The 17,792-nt window shown below is 43.0% G+C and overlaps 1 pseudogene; it reads right to left on the bottom strand.

The window, feature by feature from the left end:
* Positions 1–343: 343 nt before the first annotated feature.
* LOC144930607 (up-regulator of cell proliferation pseudogene) overlaps positions 344–17,792 on the bottom strand; it is a 48,367-nt pseudogene continuing 30,918 nt past the window's right edge.

Raw genomic sequence — 17,792 nt, 5'->3', positions numbered from 1 at the left:
GGTCTGATCCAATACAGCAAGAATGTGGGATACTAGGCTATATGGGTGATTGGTCTGATCCAGTACTACAGAGAGGTGGGGTTACCAGGCTAGATGGGCTGTTATTCGGGTTCAGCAAGGACACAGGGATACACGGACTATCAGTTTGCTTTGGTATGGCTGTTCCTGTGCAGCAGCCTTGCACTAACTGGAAGATGTGACCTGCAATTGATTTTTTTTTAGTTTTCAATTTTAAAAAACGGTACAGGCTGTCAGATTTGTTCATATTCCGTTTTTTAAAATTAAGGGTTTTGTTTTGTTGAAGTGTATCCTATTTAAAGAGACTCTTGGCATGTCTATTATTTCATGCCATTCTATTTCTATTTATTTCAAGAGCTTCCTTTAGGCTCTTCAGAACCTGCTCTTTAGTTATATTTTTCCAGTCTCCTGGAAGCTCTGCTGCTTTAGCACCATACGCTCTAGCTAACTGGTCATTGAATGATTTGAAAACAAATTTCCAGAAATCAGAAGCATCAATACTGGGATCAGGCTGAATGTGCCAGTCTGGGTAGTAATGGCGGTAATCTTTGTAGGGATGAAATTTCCCATCTGCGGCTGCAGTTCGGAATTCACGATTGGAAACCACATCAGAGGAGCATATGGAATGCTCAAGCATTTGTGAATCACAATCCCTGAAGTTCCCTAACACTTTGGGTCGATGGACTGATACAAAATGCTCTTTATGGTCAGTGCCTCCTGCTTCACAGGGGGCTTCACAGAACGGACACTGCTTCCCACAGCCAAACACTCGCTTGAAGATCTCATCCTGGGGTTTCACTGACAGGCTGGAGAGTTTGGTCTCAAGTTCCAAATGATTAAACTGGGTTAAGATTTGTTGTTCCAGCTCCAGAAGGAAGATTTCAATGTTACCAGAAAGCTGCTCAATTTTTGCTGTGTTTTTAAACTGTACTCCAACCAAGCTATTGCTGGAAATGGCCAGGTCCTGCTGCAGCTCTTTGCAAAAGCTGTCTAAAAAGGCAGAAACTGTGTTATTGTTTATGGAGTTTTTCAGAACTCCCTTGATTTTATTTATTGTTCTGGATAGAATCCCTTTCTCCAAATCTCTCAAACTTGCCTTCCCTCCATAGTGGTCTATCAGACATCTCTGTATCCAGGGTTTGATAAACTCTTCATAGTTACTTATGTATTTCACATAGTTGTCAAAGTTCATCTCTTCCAGCAGCTTCTTTAGCAAAAAGAACTGAAAGAAGCTTTGGCTGGCGTATTCAAGGGCCTGTTCACTGCTGAGAAAATTGTCAACTATTTCTAGTCCGAGCCTTTTGTTGACATAACCCACCAGGGCAGGTTTGAGACACTGATCACAGAAATTCCTCGCCCTCGTTTGGCTTTCATTCTTTTCCAAATAGAGATCAGTAAATATAGAGAAATAATGAGGTTTCAGCTTCTTCAGACGTTGCTGAGGATCATTTTCTTTGATAAAATCTTCATGCATCTTCTGAAATGCCCAAGCCGCTTCCCCCAAAACGTGACGCTTCAGGTGAACTTCAAACAAAGGAGAAGTGTGCAGTTGCTCTCGGTAACTATGAACACTGTGAAGGAGATCTCTGTTAAAAAGCTAAACTGTAGCCAGTGGGACTCAATGTCTCCATGCAGATTTGTAACTGCAATGGGTTCTGAGAAAAGATCAGAATTTTCCGTCCCCCCAGGGAAATACCAGGAAATCTCAACCAGCCCATCTGCGATTTTCCGAAGGAAGTTCCCAGACTCCATGTCCCGCACTGATAAAGAAATCGTGGTGCTGCTGGGAGGGGCTGAGAACCTCATTGAGGAGTTGGGACTTGGAGAAGCTGTAGCTCCCCATCCACACAAAAGAAATGGTTGGCATTGACGTGAGCATCAAGCTCTCCTCTCTGAACCCTCTGCTCTCTGCCAGGGAGTGCGGCCTCCACTTCCGCACAATGTCCCTCATGGCCCACAGTATTAGGGTGCACTTGGGGGTGTCAATGGTGAGTAGCAGCAGAGGAAGGGCAAACTGGCACATGGACATTTTGGACAGGATCTCCTGCTGTAAGAAACTGTCTGAGCAAAGCAGAACAGCACAGAGAACATCAAGAGGTTGCAGAGAAATTTTCATCTCAGTGTCACTAAAACAGAAAGTGCCATCAATATGCAGCTTCTCCTCATAATCACCCATTTCTTCTGCAGGAGCCTTGTGCCCAATGCTTGTATTTCTGGCCGTCCCATTCAGAGCCATGACCTTCCTCAGGAAATGCCAAGGTAAATCACCTAATGCCTCTGGAATCCTGTTCTTGATGCTTTCTGGGCGGATCTCCAGGACATCCCTCAGCCTGATCTTGGTGCTTCTGTGCTTCTCCAGGTTTAATCTGGACAGAACATCTTGAAATGCTTTACTTCTTTCTGCAGAAGGAAGTTAAAACAAACCAAAATTTCAGAGTAGAAAATGGTGACTTTATATACAGTTTACTCATTCCATAGACAGCCTGATGTTTGTAATTTAAAGAAAAGCAGAACCCAGTAAGTAGCAGATGACTTATACATCCTGGGTTCAATTCTTCTCTTACTTATATTGGTATAACAAAAATGAAGCCAATGGGATTACTTCCATGCAAATAAAACATAGTTCTGGTCCACTTTGAACTCCGCTAATGCGAGGTTGGTTTGCATTTTTTGATCCCAATCCTTATCCTCAGCACAGTGCAAAGTCCACTTTAAAATGGCTTAAGTGGCCAACTGAGAATTTCCTTGAAAATCTTCCTGTATAACCAGCTCTATGACATCGCAGCTCACAGCTACTGGAGGAGGGGGCATAGACTCAGGACCCTGTCTCTGTGGTGATCCCAGAAGCTGGAATGATCCCTTGGCTGCTCTAAGCTGCTGCTCAGGATCAGACTGGTGCCTGGCAGTCTGAGGATCAGGTGTCTGTGATGGTAGCCTACACCCCTCACCCTGAGCTGTGCTGGGCATCAATGGCTCATCCGGAGGATCTGACCCTTTATTTCCCTTTCAGCAGTCAGTGCAGATTACGCCTTCTGGGAAGACTTATTTTTGATTTTCTTCATATCTTCCTCCATCTCTTTGCTGGGACATGTCTTTTACAGGTGTAGCTAACAGCACTGTGGCTTTGCTTACGTCCCAGCGACCAAATCAGTCCCTTCACTCACGCTACTTCCTCTGTCCTTTTGGGGAGCTGTGAGTACTGTCATTACTTACAAAGCAAATTTACCCACATTGCAACATGGGGAGCGAATGCTAAGACACCTCCAGGCCAGTCCTGGTACGGTACTGTCTCCAGTGCAGTGTTAGGGTATTTGGACCTGATAAAAAATTAACCCATTTATTATGTGTTATAGAGACATTATAAAGGTCACAAGAGCAAACTATTCCACTGCACAGGAAAGATAGGAAGAATGGCAAAAGACCACCCTGGCTTAACCAGGAGATCTTCCATGATCTAAAAATAAAAAAAAACAATCCTACAAAAAGTGGAAACTAGGTCAAATTACAAAGGATGAATACAAACAAACAACACAAGTATGTAGGGACAAAATTAGAAAGGCCAAGGCACAAAAGGAAATCAAACAAGCTAGAGACATAAAGGGTAACAAGAAAACATTCTACAAATACATTAGAAGCAAGAGGAAGACCAAGGACAGAGTAGGCCCATTACTCAATGAAGACAAAAAAGCAATAACAGAAAATGGTGAAATGGCAGACGTGCTTAATGACTTCTTTGTTTCGGTTTTCACCAAGAAGGTTGGTGGCGATTGGACGCCTAACATAGTGAACACCAGTGAAAATGGGCTAGGTTCAAAACAGGAAAGAGCAAGGTGAAAATTACTTAGACAAGTGAGATGTCTTCAAGTCACTAGAGCCCAATGAAGTGCATCCTAGAATACACAAGGAGCTGACTGAGGAGATATCTGAGCCATTAGCTATTATCTTTGAAAAGTCATGGAAGACGGGTGATATTCCAGAAGACTGGAAAAGGGCACATATAGTGCCTATCTATAAAAAGGGAAATAAGGACAACCCAGGGAATTACAGACCAGTCAGCTTAACTTCTGGACCCGGAAAGATAATGGAGCAAATAATGAAGGAATCAATTTGCAAACATCTAGAAGATAATAAGGCAATATGTAATAGTCAGCATGGATTTGTAAAGAACAAATCATATCAAACTGACTCGATAGTTTTCTTTGACAGGGTGACAGCCATGTGGATGGGGGAAGCGGTAGATGTGGTATATCGAGACTTTAGTAAGGCATCTGATATAGTCTCAAATGACCTTCTCATTAAAAAACTAGGGAAATACAACCTAGATGGAGCTATTATAAGGTTGGTGCATAACTGGTTGGATAACCATTCCCAGAGTAGTTATCAATGGCTCACAGTCATGCTGGAAGGGCACAACGAGTGGGCTTCTGCAAGGATCAGTTCTGGGTCTAGTTCTGTTCAATATAGTCATCAGTGATTTAGATAATGGCATAGAGAGTACACTTATACAATTTGCAGACGATACCAAGGTGGGAGGAGTTGCAAGTGCTTTGGAGGATAGGATTATAATTGAAAAAGTGCTGGACAAACTGGAGAAATGTTCTGAGGTAACTAGGACGAAATTCAATAAGAACAAATGCAAAATATTCCACTTAGGAAGGAACAATCAGTTGGACATGTACAAAATGGAAAATGACTGCCTGGGAAGGATTACTGCAAAAAAGGGATCTAGAGGTCAGAGTGGACCACAAGCTAAATATGAGTTAACAGTGTAAGACTGTTGCAAAAAAACCAAACATCATTCTGGGATGTATTAGCAGGAGTGTTGTAAGCAAGACATGCAAAGTAATTCTTCTGCTCCAGTCCACGTTGATTATGCCTCAGCTGGAGTATTGTGTCCAGTTCTGGGTGCCACATTTCAGTAAAGATGTGGACAAACTGGAAAAAGTCCAGAAAAGAGCAACAAAAATGATTCAAGATCTAGAAAGCATGACCTATGAGGGAAGATTGAAAAAATTGGGTTTGTTTAGTCTGGAAAAGAGAAGACTGAGAAGGGACATGATAACAGTTTTCAAGTACCTAAAAGGTTGTTATAAGGAGGAGGAAGAAAAATTATTTTCCTATCGTCTGATGATTGGACAAGAAGCAATTGGCTTAAATTGCAGCAAGGGAAGTTTTGAGAGGAAAATTTTCCTAATGTCCGAACTGTCAGGGTGGTTAAGCACTGGAATAAATTGCCTAGGGAGGTTGTGGAATCTCCGTCATTGGAGATTTTTAAGAGCAGGTTAGACAAACACCTGTCAGGGGTGGTCTAGATGGTGCTTGGTCCTGCCTTGAGGGCAGGGGACTGGACTTGATGACCTCTCAAGGTCACTTCCAGGCCTATGATTGTATAATGAAGCACCAGCTCTGCTTTAGTTTAGGTTGAGAAGCCCTTTCTACTTAAATGTTATTTCTTCTTAGTGCTGTAAGATCTGTATGCTTACTTGGACTGTCTTGAAATTTGTTGTCTCATGGGGGAACAGGATAGGGTTAGTGACCCAAATTTTGGGGTCATTTGAGCAAGGAGTTCCCTAGGCACAGCTCGTCAAAAACACAGCATTTTGCAAAATCAGCAGTCTTATAATGGAGGGGATTGTGCACCACACAGCTCAAGATCCCCTACTTGATCTCAGTCACTCAGCATTTATTTCAGCCAGTGTGTGGCACTCACTGCCCGTTTGAGGAAGCAAAACTGAAAACATCTATTAAAGGAAACCTTTGGCTTTCTAGAACACTGCGTGCAAACACTCATGAGCGAAAGAGATTGAAACGTGCATGGGCTGTGAGCCTAGGCAAGAGTCTTTCCAGACAGTCCACTCTCACAGTAGCTGGATGGCTCAAGTACATTTGAGCCCTACTCTACTCCACAGTATTAACAACCTTTCTCAGAATACCATCCTTGCCACCATGGATGTCACTTTCCTATACACCAATATCCCTCACAATGACAGGATAGCTGCCTGCCCCAAATATTTAAAAGACAATGGACAACCATCAATTATCCATCCCAAACACATAGCTAAACTCATCCATTTCATCCTCGCCTGTCATAGATTTACCTTCAACAATAAACATTTTGTCCAAAGCATGAGAACAGCCAGGGGTACTAGGATGGCTCCCCAATATGCTAACCTCTTCATGGGTCATCCTGAAGAAGAATTTCTGGAGAAGTGCATCATGAAACCAGTGATATACCTGAGAAATTTTCATCCTATGGGAAGACAGCTTAAACTCCCTCAGACTTCCACCACAACTTCAACAACCACCACCCATCCATTAAACTCTCTCTGGAGCTTTCCCACACTAGCATCAACTTCTGGACACCACAATCAGCTTCAGCAATGGAACCCTACAGACAACCATATACAAGAAACCCATGGATCACCACACCTACCTTCATAGATCTAGTAACCACCCCAACCATACCAAGAAATATGTTATTGACAGCCAGGCACTCAGATACCACAGAATGTGCTCTGAGGAGAAAGTAAGTGATATATACCTTAATGAAGGGATAGCCTATTTTTGTCAAGGTCCAAATTTCTTGGTCAAGGTACAGTCAAGGTCCAGAATCCAAGAAAAAATGTTTAAAAACCCATAATGATAATAAAGATATAAAAACATTGTGGGGTCCATTCAAAAGCATCTCGCATTCCGGATTTGGCCCACGGTCTGCCTATTGACTATTCCTGGCTTAACACACTTGTTGTCGATATTGTGAAGGCCAAAACTATAACCGTGGTCAAAAAAGACCTAGGTAAATTGATGGAAGATAGGTCCATCAATGACTATTAGCCAGGATGGGCAGGGATGGTGTCCCTAGCCTCTCTTTGCCAGAAGTTGGGAATGGGTGACAGGGGATGGATCACTTGATGATTACCTTTTTGATTCATTCCTTCTGAAGCACCTGGCATTGGCCTCTCTCAGAAGACAGAATACTGAGCTAGATGGACTTTGGTCTGACCCAGTATGGCCACCCAGTATGGTCACTTAAAACCACCTTCACCAAACAAGGACACTTCATCAGAGAAGTAGATTGCATCATGCAACAGGCCACCCAAATACCCCAGGAGAACCTGCTTCAATACAGAAATAAACCCCCTTCTGACTGCATACCCCTATTTGTCACCTACCACCCCACACTGGAACCCATACAGTAAAGCTAGTGTAACCACCAATGGGTGTAAACAACTACACCCCATACTCGATGGGTACCCCATCATGAAAGAAATATTGCAAGAATCATCTCTTCTGGTCTTCGAACAATCTCTTCAAACTCATTGTTGCCCTGGTTTGAGGGATGTGTGTACCCCATTATGTGATCAAACTAATTGCAACCATATTATGTGCATTCTTTCAACAGGAATTAATGAAATAGAACACCACATAGTTAAGGGTTAATTTGGAGACAGGCTTTTAGAAGCGAGGTCATATCTAGCTGATAGTTTTTGCTAATCAGAATGGGAGGAGGGGACAGACAAGTAAACAACTGAGACTGAAAACCTTGGTGGTTGGAAAACTTTGAATCTAGGCACCTCTAATATGAAAAGTTGACTGAAAGTTAGAAAAGAGATGATCCAGTTGGGGTCATTATGACCTCTGTGTTTTGTAGAAGTTAGTTATAAAAGATTAGCTAACAGAGTATATTGTGGAACAGTCCTCTGAAGCCATCTTGAGACACTTTTTTCTGACACCCTTTCTCCCTGGTGGGTGAGCAACTGGACACTGCAAACCTGCTGTTAATTACTCAATACCATTCCAGATGTTAGGAAAAATATCTGGGATGTTCTAAACCTATTGCTTATGTCTCTGTATGCTTAAATCTAATAAACTGCAGTGTTAGATAAGAGTATACTTACTTGCATTTAATCCTTGATCAGACAGAAGTGCTGTGTTCCTATTGATTGATTCCTGACACTGCATGGAGTGAAATAGTTAAGTTGCCCCTGCTGTGGGTTCTCAAAACCCCAGGTAACCCTCGTCATCAAGAGCAAGCTCCCCACAGACCAGGACACACCCACTCAAAGCAGCACCAGACTCTGCCAGAGCAATAGATGCAAAACTTGCAGACATATCTCCATTACTATAATGATCAACATTCCACACAAAACACCTTTGAAGATCCCAGGATCTTATACATGCCTATCACATGTAGCACACTTCATCCAGTGCACTAAATGCCCGAATAATGATTATATGGATGAAACAGATAAGCACTATAAACTCAAATGAATATACACAGGAAAATGATAAAAGACAAAAACACCCTATCACCTGTGGGTGAACACTTTTCATAAAGTAATCACTCTATATCTGACCTATCAAACCCAATCCTCAAAGGCAACTTGCACAGCATTTTCAAAAGAAGAACCAGGGAGCTTACATTCATTACTCTGCTGGACACCAAATCATGGATTATGGACATCATGGATTGAACAGAGACACTAGATTTATGGTTTATTAAAACAATCTGTAATCCACTAACCCCTTCTTTTTTTCCTATGTTTGCAGCGGTGCTAATGGCCCATTCTACTTTGAATGGTGCCTTACAATATCTGCTTACTAATTATGCTAAATAATCTGTTCCATCTTGCATTTTGCTCTGACATTGGGAGTAATGTTCCCAGACCCGAAGAAGAGCTCTTTGTGGCTCAAAAGTTTGTCACTCTCACCAACAGAAGTTGGTCTAAGAAAAGATATTACCTCACCCACATTGGCTTTCCAATATCCTGGGATCTACCCAGCTACAACTACGCTGCAGACAACCCTATGCTTGTCAGAAATCTGAGAATAATCTCTAGGAATATTGACAGGTTTCAGAGTAGCAGCCGTGTTAGTCTGTATTTGCAAAAAGAAAAGGAGTCCTTCTGGCACCTTAGAGACTAACCAATTTATTTGAGCGTAAGCTTTCGTGAGCTACAGCTCACTTCATTGGATGCATTCAGTGGAAAATACAGTGAGGAGATTTATGTACACACAGAACATGAAAAAATGGGTGTTATCATACACACTCACTTAAGATGAGCTATTACCAGCAGGAGAGTCAGGGCAGAGCGGGGGGGGGAGAAAACCTTTCTTGATAACTGCTGGAAATGGCCCACCTTGCTTATCACTACAAAAGGTTTTTTCCCGTGCTCCCCCCTCCCCTGCCCACTGGTAATTATTATTTTCTGCGGGTATCTGCTGCTGTTCTTGTGACACAGTGCCCTCTGGTGGGCAAAAGGTGGAATGCAGCAACATTTTGGCAGAAGCTTTTTTTTCTACACAAAAAATTAAAGATCTGCATGGCTCATTAATTATGCATGCCTACAGTAGTACAGAATTCCTCCAGGAGTAATATTTGGAGAAAACCTGATTTCACAACAGCTGGTCCTTTGTAGAAGATTTTCTTCTTTGATGAAACACAAATGCCTCATGATTAAAAAAATCCCATTCCCTATGCACCAGGTGAACCCTCCAAGGTTGAAATGCAGTAGCATTCAAGTTCAAAATCTTGGTCTTTATCTTCAAGGTGTTCAATGGCCTTGGCCTAGTGTATCTAAAAAATCAGCTAACGCTACAGGACAAAGACTGTGGTCAACATTTACTCTTGTCTGCCACAATGAAATGGAATTCTTTACAAGGGTAAAGCTCATCTAGGTAGGAGACAGAGTTTCCTTGAAAAGGTGACCAATAATTTAAGTCTGATTGAATATCAGATTAGGAGTGAGCAGAGGGATTCAAAGAGAAAAGTGATGGGTTCAAATCAACAGGTAGAGAACGTGCTTTTAGCAGCTCAACCTCAATACATTATTTCTTGAAAAAAATGCTTATGGATACACTGGACACAGAAATATTTTGGATTGCTTTTTCCCAAAATTGGCTTTTCTGAATTGTTTGGGATATATACTCAATGTGTGTCCACCTCAGATACCCATCCTACCTGACCTTAAATGAAATTGATGAGTTCAGCATTAAAAATTAAACATTGTTCTAAAATTAAGTATTTTAAATACTTGTGGCACCTTAGAGACTAACAAATTTATTTATATGCTCAAATAAATTGGTTAGTCTCCAAGGTGCCAGAAGGACTCCTTTTCTTTTTGCGAATACAGACTAACACGGTTGCTACTCTGAACCCTATTTTAAATACGTTATTCTTCCTCTATAATGTGGTCATGGCCTTTCCAGTGTGCAGTAAATCTGAAATTACTGAAATTGAAAATTTCTGAAGCTTACTTTTACCAGCTTAGGTTAAAACTTCCCCAATGTACAAAATTATTTTACCCTTGGATTTCCACTTGTCAAGGTTCCTTTCCCACTCTGAACTCTAGGGTACAGATGTGGGGACCTGCATGAAAACCTCCTAAGCTAACTTTTACCAGCTTAGGTTAAAACTTCCCCAAGGTACAAAATTATTTTACCCTTGGATTTCCACTGCCACCACCAAACTTTATCTGGGTTTCTGAAAAAATGGAGTTTGGACACGTCTTTCCCCCCCAAATCCTCCCAACCCTTGCACCCCACTTCCTGGGGAAGGTTTGGTAAAAATCCTCACCCATGTGCATAGGTGACCGCAGACCCAAACCCTTGGATCTTAGAAGAATGAAAAAGCATTCATTTTCCTTACAAGAAGACTTTTAATAGAAGTAAAGGAATCACCTCTGTAAAATCAGGATGATAGAAACCTTGCAGGGTAATTAGATTCAAAACATAGAGAAAAATCCCTCCAGGCAAAACCTTAAGTTACAAAAAAGACACACAGACAGGAATAGTCATTCTATTCAGCACAGCTCTTTTCTCAGCCATTTCAAGAAATCATAATCTAACACATCCCTAGCTAGATTACTTACTAAGTTCTAAGACTCCATTCCTGTTCTGTCCCCGGCAAAAGCATCATACAGACAGACACAGACCCTTTGTTGTTCTCCCTCCTCCCAGCTTTTGAAAGTATCTTGTCTCCTCATTGGTCATTTTGGTCAGGTGCCAGCAAGGTTACCTTTAGCTTCTTCACCCTTTACAGGTGAGAGGATTATTCCTCTGGCCAGGAGGGATTTTAAAGGGGTTTACCCTTCCCTTTATATTTGTGACAACTATTCATCGAAAGAAAGAAAGAAAGAAATTAGTAGTCCTTACATATCCTGCTTTCTTTGTATGTGTCCATCTTCTTTAGATCATAAAGTCTTTGTATTGTTAAGGAAAAGTTAGCACATGTGACTCCATTTTGGTTTGGGGCCCATCATTGTCTAAAAGCAAGCACATCATGCACCAGGAGAAGTGTTCCTTAGACACTGCATCCCTGTGAAAATCCTCCTCCTTGTCTCCAGCCTGCCTTGACTCCCAGTATCTGGTTTTTGTCAGTCTCTAACTCCCTATCTCCTGGCCTGTGATGTGAGGCCTCCCATCCTGATGATAAAAGTTCCTGATGCATGGCTTTCGGACCATGCTGTGTAATTAACATACTGGTTTAGCACGAGGAATGCACCAAGCAGGGATAGGTGGTAGATAAGAAAAGGGTTTGTTTATTGGCTAAGGTTTCCAATGCAGGAGGGCAATATGCTTTTCTAAAAAGTATATAATCTTTGTATAATCTGTATTCGAGGTCCCCTCCTGGCTAGCAGGGAGGCACCACGCTCGAGCGCAATAAACTTGGTGTTTTGTGGGAACTCTGCAGTTGTGGACTTTGTTTATGTGCCTCAGCCTAGATTCGAACTGTGTGTGACCTATCAGGTATAATTCATAACAGCATTTGTGTGCGTGTCCTACCAGGTGTAATTCGTAGCATTTGTGTGCGTGTCCTACCAGGTATAATTCGCAGCAGTTGTGTGCATGTCCTATCAGGTATAATTCGTAACAGTTTTAGGGAGTGTCCTTACTTTTTCTATTTTGTTAAGCACACACGATTGGTACTGAAGAGATAAATAACGGATACATCACCAAAAAACAAACAAAAAACAAAAGAAAACCCACCTTTGTCATAAAGGTTGGTCTCCTCAGTAAAGTAAGCCATAAAAATTAGAACAAAGGCTACGAAGTCAAGTACTCTCAAGTTAGGAAATACCAGAATGAGTATTGCCCATGAAACATTAACTCTGCAATAAATGAGGCAGGGATCCTGCAGACAACAGACTCCTTCAATACACAGCCCCAGAGCAGAGAATTCTGTGCACTGAATAAGGCAGGAGTCGCGAGGGAAAAAAATAACATGGGATCATGTAATTAACGTCTCCATCATGGGGCAAAGGCACAAAAGGACTGAATTAAGGGTACCACGGCAACACTTATTTGGACATTTGCTAACCTAAAAATGCTAAACTTTGTAACCTTTTAATCCTTTTTAAAACCTTGACTTTGTATTTCCTAATTATTTGATGGTTTAATTTATTGATGAAAGCTAACCTAAGAAGTGTTAAATAAAGGGTTTTTGGTTTCTTAATTTCCTTTGTTTTTGAATAGAAAGAACATCTGTTATATATGTGCGGTTTAAGCAATGAAGCTCTTACTCATCTGTTGTTTTCAGTATATATTTTATTGCCATTCTTATCTTTGTGAAAGTCCCTTTTCACCACTCAGTGCTGTGTTGATCAGAGTATAGAAAGTAATGAAATTAAACTGTATTAAAATAAAACTCATTTTCTGCAACTTCAGTATCAGTGAAAGTTCTAAGCTCTAATCCTCAATTTGTAAGAAGCAGATAAACAATATCCAAGTAAAAGAGCAGGAATTTTGCCTCTTATTTTCACTGAGCCTTTACAAAGGAAAGTAGCAAACAATTGCTCTTTGAAAAGAAACACTGTACAGTACCACAGTACAAACCCAAATGAGCCCAGCAGGAGACTGTCCTGCTTATCCAAATCTGGTCCTGTTTCATTACAAACTTCCTTTCTGTGATGATGTTCTGGTAAGAAGGGGGCAAGCAGTTGTCAAAGGTAGCTGTTGCCATGGCAGCCAGGGGCTAGTCATTCTCCCCAGGTGTGACAAGGAGCTGGAGGCAGGGAGCGCTGAGTGGTGGATTATCTCTGATGTCACAATGCTACTGCTCAGGCAGCACCAGTGGGCAGCAAATGTGCACTGTGTGTGGGGGGGAAATAGGCTTTCCCAGTGCTCCTGTTTCCCCAAATTTCCTAAAGAAACCTACAACATAACACCGAATGCACATTAGTGATTGTTCCACACACATGCTAATTAGTAGCTGAAATTTGATTCAAATTCCCCATGGCATGTTTAGAAACCAGTGTTCCAAAACAAGGAGAGACCTTGTAAAACAGAAAATTTGGATGCTCTGGTGTATTTGTGGTTGTGTTAAAATTGAATACTGAGACTTTAAATTTTGGGCACAGTTCCTGGACCTACTTGCATGCTAAGCAGCTCAGTGGGGGTGTAGCAGCAGTCAGTCAGCAGGTACCCAGTAAATTGTGCCTCTCTGTTATAGGCAGAAGCTTACATTCTCTCCTTCTGATTTTGGGGTTCTTATGTGTTTTTGATCTGGTCTTAAGAAACAAATTAGTGAGACATTGCAAACTTCCAGCAAGAATCATTTATGTTTTTCTCTAACTTCTCTACTTGTGTGCCAGAAAACCTAAAAGACACAATCTCATAAAAACTGAAATAAAATTCTGCAGCCAAAAGTCCTAACTTCCCCCATACTAATTTCCCCCTATTCTTACTGACACCTTCTGGTCAACTGTTTGAAATGGGCCACCCTCATTGCCACGACAAAAGTGATTTTTCCTCCTCTGGTATCCTACTCTTAATTGAATTGTCTCGTTGGAACATGTCCATCTCAATGATATTTCGTTTGCTGGGAGTCCCAACCAAAATGGGATCGTGGGGGAGTTCAGAGGTTGTTGTAGGGGGGTTACAGCATTGCCACGCTCACTTCCGTGCTGCCTTCAGACCTGGGCTCTGAGGGCAGCAGCCAAGAATGTTTCTGAAGTGAGAGGAGGTTCTAAGATGTGCGGATGGGTCCCTGCTGCTGAGAGCACCTCAGCTGGGGGCTCCTACCTACTAGTCCCCTGGCAAATTAATGCAAGGACCAATTTGGGGACATCCTTAAAAATGGACCCCTGAGCCCCAGAAGGAACTGCAAGGGATGCCCTGAGCCCCAGCTGCAGATGCCGGGCAGACACCCAGAGTGCTGAGAGCAGTGGGGAGGGGCATGAAAGTCCTGAGCTCAGCACCCCAGCCTTGGCTGCAGCCACGGGGGTCAGAAGCCCCTAGCCCAGACACCCAGAGACGTGGCTGGAGCAGAAGTTGCCAAGGCCAAACCCCTGAGCCCAATGCCGGGCTGATGCAGTGCACTCACTTCTGCATGCCTCTGGTGCATCTGATATCCCCAGCCCAGCAGACAAACAGCTAGGAGGCCCCTACTGGGTTCTCCTGGCTGGAGGGATCCCAGCAGGACAGGGAGATCGGATTTCATGGGGCAGGGCTAATTCGATCTTGCCAAGAAAGGCAAAACAAGAACCAACAGCTGTCAGTTGAAGCCAGAGAAATTCAGATGAGAAGTAAGGCACACATTTTTGACAGTGAGGGAGACTAACCACTGAAACAAACAGAAAAGGAGGACTTGTGGCACCTTAGAGACTAACACATTTATTTGAGCATAAGCATTTGTGAACTACAGCTCACTTCATCAGATGCATGCAGTGGAAAATACATTGGGGAGATTATTATTATTATTATTTTCTTTGTTGGGCCTGTCCTGTAGTAGGTAACTTCTGGGTACTCTTCTGGCTCTGTCAATCTGTTTCTTCACTTCAGCAGGTTGGTATTGTAGTTGTAAGAATGCTTGATAGAGATATTGTAGGTGTTTGTCTCTCTGTGAGGGGTTGGAGCAAATGCAGTTATATCGTAGAGCTTGGCTGTAGACAATGGATTGTGTGGTGTGGTCTGGATGAAAGCTGGAGGCATGTAGGTAGGAATAGCGGTCAGTAGGTTTCCGGTATAGGGTGGTGTTTATGTGACCATCCCTTCTTAGCACCGTAGTGTCCAGGAAGTAGATCCATTGTGCGGACTGGTCCAGGCTGAGGTTGATGGTGGGATGGAAATTGTTGAAATCATGGTGGAATTCCTCAAGGGCTTCTTTTCCATGGGTCCAGATGTTGAAGATGTCATCAATGTAGCGCAAGTAGAGTAGGGGCATTAGGGGACGAGAGCTGAGGAAGCATTGTTCTAAGTCAGCCATAAAAATGTTGGCATACTGTCAGGCCATGCGGATACCCATGGCAGTGCCGCTGATTTGAAGGTATACATTGTCCCAAATGTGAAATAGTTATAGGTGAGGACAAAGTCACAAAGTTCAGCCAACAGGTTTGCCATGACATTATCGGTGATACTGTTCCTGATGGCTTGTAGTCCATCTTTGTGTGGAATGTTGGTGTAGAGGGCTTCTACATCCATGGTGGCCAGGATGGCCTTTTCTTGAAGATCACCGATGGATTGTAGTTTCCCCAGGATGTCGGTGGTGTCTCGAAGATAGCTGGGAGTGCTGGTAGCGTAGGGCCTGGGGAAGAGGTGGATTCTCTGTTTCCTGGTATCCTCCCATCACAACTGGTTATCATTCTGGAAGGTGCCATGGCACCTTTTTGTGAATGACAAGCAATTGGGCTTAATATGGTGGTAAGCGTGTGAAATGTCATAGCCAGTGAAATAGAGGCCGGATTAGGAGATCAAATAGTTTCACAACCGATGCCTCTATGAAAAACTCAGTGTGGGGTGAGGCATAGACTCTGCTGTTTTACTGGGTGGCCTGCTCGCTCCCCAGAATCAATAATGAGCAAGTGGGGTGATCCAGGGTGCAGCTCAAACATCCAGCCGGGCTGGCCAGGGGCAGACATCAGGCCTGCAAGGGAAAGGTGAGTGTGGCAGTGACTTCACAAAGGCCTTTGGCAGGAACTCAGCCTATTGGGCAAAGATGATGAGGCGGGTGTGACCCCACAGAGCTCCCTTGACAACAGCCCGGCAGGACAGGGGTGCGGGGCAGGGGGAACCTCGGAGACCCCTGTAGCCTTGCTGCAGCAAGCCTCCATCTCGCGGTCTCTCAGTGGGGACCAAGAGACGGTTGGTGTGGAGGAGATTCTCGGGATTATTTTTATGACTGTCTTGATTGTGTGGAAAGAAATCGTCATCTGTGTAGAAGGTAAGAAAAAATATAGGCTCTAAGTAGAAGATGGGGGACCCTATCCTAGCAGATTCAAAGGCATCCCCACCCTCCCAGTGAAAAAGTTTTTCCTAATATCCAAGCCTTCCACACTGCAACTTGAGATCATTGCTCCTTGTTCTGTCATCTGCCAGCTCTGTGAATTTCATGAGAATCAATCTTTCATTAGGAAAATAATTCAAAAATACAAAGACAAAAAATGTGAATTTAATCTATCCATCCTGATCTTCAGTGTCTGGGGGGTGTGGGCCTCGGAGGCCAGACTGAGACCCTCATTGGCTAGGGACACCCAGGAAGCCAGTAAAAAAATTCCAGTCCTCTTTGCAACCAAGCCTCCATAATCCAAGGAACACCTGAGGGCTGCGGGAGATAGAGGAGTGCTGAGAATGTCTAACTCATGATTGAAAATACAGAGATGTGTTATTGGCTTTGGATGGGGGACAAGTATCAAATCTGTTGGGGTTCTTGCCCCAAACAACAATCACCCATTGTCCTTTAGAGCACAAGGGCTCTCACACGCCTGATGTGCTCAAATCTCTTGCCTGCTAGGACTTAGAGAATTTTCTCCATCTCCATGATAGAGAGGGAAAGAGAAAAGAAGTGACCTCTCTTTGGTCACAAACCATGGTCATGCTGGAGCTAGAAAGAGAAGCATAAGAAAAACGTTGTATGAAAATGTTTTGCATTTAAAACTGATTTCTTAAACAAAGGAAATTTGAAGTGTGGTTAGTGAACTAAAATGATACGTTCTGGTTTTCACGTGTTTCTAGATTTATGAACTAGTATATCCATCCCCTCACATCTAGTTTTTATCCATAGATTGAGGGAGGAAAAGAAGTTGCCTGTTTTGTGAACTCTCAATGGCTTTCTTGAATTTCAACGAACGAGTCATTGAACTGAACTCTTTGAATAAACTGAAAAGAAGACAATAGTTTCTGCACCTTCCAAGGAAGCTATTGCTGTCCAAAGCTGGCTTAGCATTTCAGCTAACTTTGCTTCCAGGGCTTTAGCTATCATGTCAGTGGTGTGACTCTCTCAAAAACTTGGCAGTGAACATGTTCGATTTCATGTTATTTTTTCCTCTTCTCTTTAAATTATTGAAGAGATTTTCATAAATTTTTCCCTTAATTTAAAATAGATGATTTTTTTGGTCAAGCTGGGCCTTACAAATCTGTAAAGATGAAGATTCCACCACCTCCATAGGTCACACTCAGGGCCAGGGAGGCTGGGAATAGAAGAAAATCACCAGTGAAAGCCAGGAGTCCAGATTCCCACCCCCCTGCCTCAGTCACAACAACAAGTCACACTCAGAGCCAGGGAGACTGGGAATCGAGTCCCGCTGGCACTTCCCAGCTCTGGAAGGGACTGTTCCTCTCGTGGTTAGTGCGGGAGCCTGGACAAAGGCTCCATCCCCGGCTCTATCCCTGACTCCCTCAACGACCCTGAGGCAGTGGCTTCTCCTGCCCAGGCCTCTGTTTCCCTCACTGGGGCTGGGGACACTCCCCTACAGCCCTTGGGTCATCACGCTTCAGGAATGTGCTTGAGGTACGAGGAGACCTGGAGATGGGAGGTGTGCTGCTGGCCATAGGTCAAT

The sequence above is a fragment of the Lepidochelys kempii genome, chromosome 6 (assembly GCF_965140285.1).
Source record: "Lepidochelys kempii isolate rLepKem1 chromosome 6, rLepKem1.hap1, whole genome shotgun sequence".
Taxonomy (NCBI): Eukaryota; Metazoa; Chordata; order Testudines; family Cheloniidae; genus Lepidochelys; species Lepidochelys kempii.
The sequence above is the reverse complement of the archived record's forward strand: the minus strand, read 5'-3'. Positions and strand labels throughout refer to the sequence as shown.